The sequence below is a fragment of the Drosophila gunungcola genome, unplaced genomic scaffold (assembly GCF_025200985.1).
Source record: "Drosophila gunungcola strain Sukarami unplaced genomic scaffold, Dgunungcola_SK_2 000149F, whole genome shotgun sequence".
Classification (NCBI taxonomy): Eukaryota; Metazoa; Arthropoda; class Insecta; order Diptera; family Drosophilidae; genus Drosophila; species Drosophila gunungcola.
The window spans coordinates 57,566-66,595 of NW_026453310.1; the positions used below are offsets into that span (position 1 = coordinate 57,566).

The following is a 9,030-nucleotide window of genomic DNA, read 5'->3' on the forward strand; positions in this document are numbered from 1 at the left end:
TCTAAGCACAAATAACGAATTAAAGAACTCCTATTTTTTCTCCGACCGTTCGTCTACGACTTATTGCAGCTACTGAAGTAAAACCCTTAAGTAAACCCTGAAAAATATAACATACTGCCACAGCAGCTCACGCTTAAACCGAGCGCAATTTTTGTATCCTTGCAGAGGGTATTATAATTTCAGTCAGAAGTTTGGAAGGCAGTGAAGGAGACATTTCCGACCCTATAAAGTATATATATTCTTGATCAGCATCACTAGGAGAGTCGATCTACCCATGTCCGTCCGTCTGTCCGTTTGTTTCTACGCAAACTAGTCTCTCAGTTTTCAAGCTATCTGCAGGAATCTTTTCCAAAAGTTGTCTTCCTGTTGCAGTTGGTATACAAGTCAGATCGAGTAGGATCGCGTGACTATAGCATATAGCTCCCATAGGAACAATCAAGAAAAAAATGGAAAATGGAATGGTAAAATGAAAACAGGGATTACAGATAAAAATATTTTTTTTATAATCACGGGTCAGACCGGTTTTCTCGGTTCTTTTAATGTACCCGTAATTTAAGAACGCCTCCTGGCCATAGCATTAGTGTGTTTTAATAAAAAAAAATTGATTTAACGTCTCCTGTACAAATTAGCACTTGTTATGACACTAAGCAAAACTATGCAAGGAAGTGCTTTCCAGTGGTTGGCGCAAATTTGTTTCAACTGCATGAACCGGCCGCATTACCAGGAATTGTTCGTGCAACAATTTATCGGAATCGAAACTCTGGCTGCAACTTTGATGAACATTGTCAATGGCCGTCCGAATCCAGGGAGTCGCCTTGTGACGGGTCTTATGCCCAAATTGATAACGATTGAATTGGAAGAAATCATCGAATTCATTGTTTTTACAAACCTTTCTAACCTAGATTCTCGCCTTTCGAAATCGAGGTGTACGGCGCAAGCCTATATAAGGCGAAACGAAGTATGGGAAGCTAGGGCACTACGCTTCGGATTTCCCAAGGAAGCGTCATAATCTTCAAAAGGTATTGTGTGAATTGGTTGCCATAGAACTCATGGGTATTTTAAAACAATTTGGTGTGTCCATTCCAATTTGTTTTGATTCGGGAGCTGAACGTTCTTTTATAAAAAGCGTAGCAGCGAATTTACACCGGAAACATCTGTCTAGCTCAGTGGTCCTAAGGGGCATTGGCAGTGAACCTATAGGTAGTACAATACAGATCCTTTGTAATGTTAATATTAATGAACATTTTCTTAAAATATTGCTTTGTGTTATAATGAATAAGTTTCTTAATGTTGATATTTTAATTGGACGAGACTTTCTAATTGGTCGAGGTCAAGGCTTTGGATCTGTTATCACAGCAAAAAAGTCAAGATTTATTAATTAAAAATTGTACGATTTAATTTAAGAAAATCGTTTTAATTTTAAAGATTTAAATGAGTTAAAACAAGAGTGTTAAATTGAAATATTGGGAAATTATTCCAAACCGTTTACCGATGTCACTCCAACAACTAGAAGTCTATTTAATATACGACTTACTGATCCTCATAAATCTATTCGGGCGATTGCTCCTATTTTGTGACTTTCACAAACGGATTCGTTTTCACCCCGATACTATTTATTATTTATTATATTATAATATTATATTTTCGCGTACATTTTCCCAGCCAATTGTCTATCGGTGCGTCAGCTTATCGACTATCGGTTATTATCTATCGGCCCCAATCAGCCGTTTATGTAACGGCCGCGATTTTTTAAAAGTAGATAGTATCTACCAGACACACGAAGGACTCAATATTTTTCTAGAAATTATATTTATAATTTTAGCAATATAAATTGTTCTTCAAAACACTTCAACAGAATAAATAGAAGAATCTCATAGATATACCAACAAGTTGTTTAGCTAAAGATTAATTATACGCATATAAAACGTTCACGTAGGAATTAAATAATTTTTTTTGCTAGGAGCTTTTTGCTTTGACTTGTAATGTGCCAGTTCGTGATGTTGCGTCTTCGTCCTTTGATTTTTGCTCAGTTCTAGTTTTTAATCAACGAACATGCCGAACATGACTATATTAACCCATCTGAGATCTTATTGATCTTTCTCATTGGCTTAATCTTTTTTAGCCACTTCTTTTTTTTTTATAAAAATCGCCCATTTAGACTAAGTGAAGATGAAAATTTCACTTCTGACATTGCCGAAGTTCGAACTTTTTTATTCTTATTTATTTCGAAGTAATTCGGAGCAGCGGCTGAAAATGGGAGAGGATTGGACGGAGAGAAAACAATCATCAAATCAAAATGTCCAGAAAAAAAAAATTATGTAGACTTTTGAATACCTTTTTTAAGAAGCGCTAAGAGCCACTAATGTGTGGGGTCACCAGCCGACATATGTATATAAATTACTTTTAGACTGTTTTATATTTTTGTTTAAGGTTATTTATTACTCCTAAGCCTGTTTAGGCAAAGGGTTAGATAAATTTATAAATGTTTTCCTTAACACAGCTATGGCTGCGGAGTACCAAACTTAGACTAACTTAAGGTTCTGATCCGGCTACAGCTTGAGGCCTTTGCCTGCTAGCAGCACTGTCACCAAAAAGCCAGGTCAGCACTTGGTATCCGGCGATCATTCGCTGAGCGCATGTTCCCTGCGCTGCCGCTTATGCGCCGGGTCAGCACCTGGTATCAGGCGATGGGGCGATGGCACCTGAATCGTGGATTCGGCAGTTTCCTTGCTGCGCGTGTTGGCCACCGGATATGGCTTGCAACTCGGCAAATTCTGCTCATGGGAACTGCGCGTGCTAACTCCTCCCTCTTTTAAGTGGTCGCCGTCCCGGTGACCTGCTGATTCTACGTCGCCATTGGTTCTTGGGTTGCCTTGTTCTCTGGTCCTTAAAGCGTTGTATCCTATCCAAACGGTAGAGCACAATAGAAAGGAGGCAAGTAGGGCAAAGAAGTAGCTGAAGAAGGAACCCGCTGTAAATTTTTCTCTAAGGGTCCCAATGTGGTGGAGGTTTCTCAGGCTCAGCTCGTGAAGGAACGGGAGGCTGAGTCGGTCCTGATGAGCGGTTATGTTTACCAGGGTCATGGCCGAGACTGCAGGTTTTTTCCTTGAGGTTCCAAGTTGGTTTATGTACCAGGAGCCGTTTAGTGATACCTTGCTAGAGTAGGTTACAAGGTATGAGCCAGATATCTCTTGTTTTAGACCGAGATCGTTGATGATGGTCACTTGGGCGTCGTTGATGATGAGGGTACCGTGGTCCACTACAGTAACTGGACTCAAGTGACCTGGTAGAGTGGAGCATTGTGCGCCTACTGTAGCTTTGCAGCCCCCGATGTTGACAATTCGTGCTGCACAATCGGCGACTAGGTCTCCATTCTCGAAGTCTAGGATCTTGTTGTGGTGCTGAACCGGGTAAACTGTTATCTTTTTACAAACTAGCTTAGAGTAGGGGAATTTAATGAGAAAGTGGATTATTTCTGAATTTTGAAAAACGCTTATGCTAGATACTTCTAATATTTCTATTAAGCTTACGTTAGTAGGCTGTTTGTCTTTGAATTCGCTTATGTCGCTGCTATCCAGGATAGTCGGGCTGACGATCTTAAGTTTCGCTAGGATTAGGCCCGTCAAAATATTTTCGAAGTCTGTGATAACAATTCTGTTTTTTGCTAAAATGATTTCTAAAAGGTGAGTTTCTTCATCTCTGTCTACTTTCTGAATTTGATTTATAGAATTAGTAAGTGCATTTAAACGTTCTTGAAATGTAATATTTAACTCAGATTGTCCTTCTTCAGCGTTAAATAATTGTTCCTGATTAAACTTTATTTGCTCCCAATCATTAAAGTCGGGAGTTCCTGCAATGACTTTAAGTGCTGTTCCGATTAAGTTAATGCTCCTAGTATCCCTGTGGTGGACTTTAAGGGTAGCAACTAATTTGCAAATGTGACCTAAGTCAGTGGATATTACCTGCGTCCTTTGTCATTACTTCTGTCTGGTCCGCATAGTCCTCGTACGATGTCAAGTTCGTTGAATGTCGTAGGTATCCGTAACTATCCCAAATTACAATGTCACCGTCTACTATGGGGATGTAGTCCGCGTTCGTATAATTGTTAAGTTTTACTGTCGCGTTCGTCATGGCAACTGTTAGTTAAGTAGTAAAAAGTGTTTCTTAAGCCTAAAAATATAAAAATGAAAGGGTAATTTTAGAATTTAATGATAGTCATTATCGTATATTGTCCTTATGGACCACCCTCCCTTTAATGAGAACCGTGGTCCCCAGGTCTGCTTCAATGGTTTCTTCTGAGCACAAAGGTGAGAGTTTATTTCCCAAGCGTTTATTTGCCTTTAGGAACACCTTGTCTCCCACCTGATACTTTTTATGGGTTCTATCCTTGTTAACATAGTCAAGAGACTTATCCTGTGCCTGTTGGATTTTTTCTTGGATTTCTTTCTCAACTTCTGTGGGTGTGGAATGTATTAATTCTATTGGTTTCCTGTTTGTTACTGTGTGAATAGTTTTATTGTATCTGTTGGTTGCCAGTAAAATGATTTCAGTAGTGTCGTTTAATTTATTTTCCAGTTTCAGGCACCTAGCTATTTCTGCGAGAGTGCTATGGAGTCTTTCTACCTGACCATTTGAAATGCTGTGCAGGGGGGGTGCATTTGAGATGCAAATATTAAAATTATTAAGTAAAGTTGATTTTATCGTTTCGGAGTTAAGTGACCTCTCGTTGTCACAGTAAATAGTTTTTGTGTTCGGAAAAAAATTTACTACGTTTAATATTGGAGCTTTTACATCAACGATGGCCCTTGAGGCTATTTTTTGTACTATAGCGAATTTGGAAAATTTGTCGATGCATGTGAGAAAAAGGTTTCCGTCCGTTGAAAATATGTCGATATGAAGGATTTCCCCTGCGCAAGAGGGTATTGGTGTTTAGCCGACCGTCTGCTTGGTGGGGTGGCGGTTATACTTGGCCATGGAACAGATTCTACAATTTAATGTAACCTCCGATGATAGCCTTAGCATTTTTGGAAAAAAATAGTCCCGTAAAATTTTTTTTACATTTTCCTGAGCAGCACGGTGGGCTCTATTATGCTCAGTAATTATGATATCCTTTTGTTCGGTTTTATCTGCTATGTCCTGCACAAAGCTTTTAAATGTTGTGCCTGGGAATAACTCGATTATCCTATGGTGAATAAAAGCTAGGACGGGGAGAGAGCAATGTATCGGACGGGGAGAGAGCAATGTATCGCATTTACTACCTCTGGGTTTATTACATCTTGAATTGTATTAATCAGGCTATTGCGGTCCGAGAACTTTATTATATGTCTCATTTTGTTTTTGAATCAAATAAAGTTGTCTACAGACGAACTGTCTCCTTCCTCAATTATAATTTGATTTCGGAAGCAATTGACCGGGTTGTCGGTCGTGTCAATAGTGTAAGAAAGCGATTCCTTGCTATGTATCGTAGCCGCGTCCGATTCTGGTGTGTCCTAAAATTGATTTTAGGTCTCCTGTACAAATTAGCACTTGTTATGACACTAAGCAAAACTATGCAAGGAAGTGCTTTCCAGTGGTTGGCGCAAATTTGTTTCAACTGCATGAACCGGCCGCATTACCAGGAATTGTTCGTGCAACAATTTATCGGAATCGAAACTCTGGCTGCAACTTTGATGAACATTGTCAATGGCCGTCCGAATACAGGGAGTCGCCTTGTGACGGGTCTTATGCCCAAATTGATAACGATTGAATTGGAAGAAATCATCGAATTCATTGTTTTTACAAACCTTTCTAGTATGGGAAGCTAGGGCACTACGCTTCGGATTTCCCAAAGAAAGCGTCATAATCTTCAAAAGGTATTGTGTGAATTGGTTGCCATAGAACTCATGGGTATTTTAAAACAATTTGGTGTGTCCATTCCAATTTGTTTTGATTCGGGAGCTGAACGTTCTTTTATAAAAAGCGTAGCAGCGAATTTACACCGGAAACATCTGTCTAGCTCAGTGGTCCTAAGGGGCATTGGCAGTGAACCTGTAGGTAGTACAATACAGATCCTTTGTAATGTTAATATTAATGAACATTTTCTTAAAATATTGCTTTGTGTTATAATGAATAAGTTTCTTAATGTTGATATTTTAATTGGACGAGACTTTCTAATTGGTCGAGGTCAAGGCTTTGGATCTGTTATCACAGCAAAAAACGTCAAGATTTATTAATTAAAAATTGTACGATTTAATTTAAGAAAATCGTTTTAATTTTAAAGATTTAAATGAGTTAAAACAAGAGTGTTAAATTGAAATATTGGGAAATTATTCCAAACCGTTTACCGATGTCACTCCAACAACTAGAAGTCTATTTAATATACGACTTACTGATCCTCATAAATCTATTCGGGCGATTGCTCCTATTTTGTGACTTTCACAAACGGATTCGTTTTCACCCCGATACTATTTATTATTTATTATATTATAATATTATATTTTCGCGTACATTTTCCCAGCCAATTGTCTATCGGTGCGTCAGCTTATCGACTATCGGTTATTATCTATCGGCCCCAATCAGCCGTTTATGTAACGGCCGCGATTTTTTAAAAGTAGATAGTATCTACCAGACACACGAAGGACTCAATATTTTTTCTAGAAATTATATTTATAATTTTAGCAATATAAATTGTTCTTCAAAACACTTCAACAGAATAAATAGAAGAATCTCATAGATATACCAACAAGTTGTTTAGCTAAAGATTAATTATACGCATATAAAACGTTCACGTAGGAATTAAATAATTTTTTTTGCTAGGAGCTTTTTGCTTTGACTTGTAATGTGCCAGTTCGTGATGTTGCGTCTTCGTCCTTTGATTTTTGCTCAGTTCTAGTTTTTAATCAACGAACATGCCGAACATGACTATATTAACCCATCTGAGATCTTATTGATCTTTCTCATTGGCTTAATCTTTTTTAGCCACTTCTTTTTTTTTTATAAAAATCGCCCATTTAGACTAAGTGAAGATGAAAATTTCACTTCTGACATTGCCGAAGTTCGAACTTTTTTATTCTTATTTATTTCGAAGTAATTCGGAGCAGCGGCTGAAAATGGGAGAGGATTGGACGGAGAGAAAACAATCATCAAATCAAAATGTCCAGAAAAAAAAAATTATGTAGACTTTTGAATACCTTTTTTAAGAAGCGCTAAGAGCCACTAATGTGTGGGGTCACCAGCCGACATATGTATATAAATTACTTTTAGACTGTTTTATATTTTTGTTTAAGGTTATTTATTACTCCTAAGCCTGTTTAGGCAAAGGGTTAGATAAATTTATAAATGTTTTCCTTAACACAACTATGGCTGCGGAGTACCAAACTTAGACTAACTTAAGGTTCTGATCCGGCTACAGCTTGAGGCCTTTGCCTGCTAGCAGCACTGTCACCAAAAAGCCAGGTCAGCACTTGGTATCCGGCGATCATTCGCTGAGCGCATGTTCCCTGCGCTGCCGCTAATGCGCCGGGTCAGCACCTGGTATCAGGCGATGGGGCGATGGCACCTGAATCGTGGATTCGGCAGTTTCCTTGCTGCGCGTGTTGGCCACCGGATATGGCTTGCAACTCGGCAAATTCTGCTCATGGGAACTGCGCGTGCTAACTCCTCCCTCTTTTAAGTGGTCGCCGTCCCGGTGACCTGCTGATTCTACGTCGCCATTGGTTCTTGGGTTGCCTTGTTCTCTGGTCCTTAAAGCGTTGTATCCTATCCAAACGGTAGAGCACAATAGAAAGGAGGCAAGTAGGGCAAAGAAGTAGCTGAAGAAGGAACCCGCTGTAAATTTTTCTCTAAGGGTCCCAATGTGGTGGAGGTTTCTCAGGCTCAGCTCGTGAAGGAACGGGAGGCTGAGTCGGTCCTGATGAGCGGTTATGTTTACCAGGGTCATGGCCGAGACTGCAGGTTTTTTCCTTGAGGTTCCAAGTTGGTTTATGTACCAGGAGCCGTTTAGTGATACCTTGCTAGAGTAGGTTACAAGGTATGAGCCAGATATCTCTTGTTTTAGACCGAGATCGTTGATGATGGTCACTTGGGCGTCGTTGATGATGAGGGTACCGTGGTCCACTACAGTAACTGGACTCAAGTGACCTGGTAGAGTGGAGCATTGTGCGCCTACTGTAGCTTTGCAGCCCCCGATGTTGACAATTCGTGCTGCACAATCGGCGACTAGGTCTCCATTCTCGAAGTCTAGGATCTTTTTGTGGTGCTGAACCGGGTAAACTGTTATCTTTTTACAAACTAGCTTAGAGTAGGGGAATTTAATGAGAAAGTGGATTATTTCTGAATTTTGAAAAACGCTTATGCTAGATACTTCTAATATTTCTATTAAGCTTATGTTAGTAGGCTGTTTGTCTTTGAATTCGCTTATTTCGCTGCTATCCAGGATAGTCGGGCTGACGATCTTAAGTTTCGCTAGGATTAGGCCCGTCAAAATATTTTCGAAGTCTGTGATAACAATTCTGTTTTTTGCTAAAATGATTTCTAAAAGGTGAGTTTCTTCATCTCTGTCTACTTTCTGAATTTGATTTATAGAATTAGTAAGTGCATTTAAACGTTCTTGAAATGTAATATTTAACTCAGATTGTCCTTCTTCAGCGTTAAATAATTGTTCCTGATTAAACTTTATTTGCTCCCAATCATTAAAGTCGGGAGTTCCTGCAATGACTTTAAGTGCTGTTCCGATTAAGTTAATGCTCCTAGTATCCCTGTGGTGGACTTTAAGGGTAGCAACTAATTTGCAAATGTGACCTAAGTCAGTGGATATTACCTGCGTCCTGTGATCGTTCGTGAAGGTCTTTGTCATTACTTCTGTCTGGTCCGCATAGTCCTCGTACGATGTCAAGTTCGTTGAATGTCGTAGGTATCCGTAACTATCCCAAATTACAATGTCACCGTCTACTATGGGGATGTAGTCCGCGTTCGTATAATTGTTAAGTTTTACTGTCGCGTTCGTCATGGCAACTGTTAGTTAAGTAGTAAAAAGTGTTTCTTAAGCCTAAA

The 9,030-nt window shown here is 39.2% G+C and overlaps 1 long non-coding RNA gene across 1 annotated transcript; it reads right to left on the reverse strand.

Annotated features, from left to right (window-relative positions):
• Positions 1-2,433: 2,433 nt before the first annotated feature.
• LOC128265735 (uncharacterized) lies at positions 2,434-3,291 on the reverse strand. The gene is made up of 2 exons (XR_008268910.1): positions 3,153-3,291; positions 2,434-2,983 (listed from the first exon to the last, which is right to left on the reverse strand). It is a non-coding gene; the product is annotated as an uncharacterized LOC128265735 (long non-coding RNA).
• Between the last annotated feature and the right edge of the window lie 5,739 nt (positions 3,292-9,030).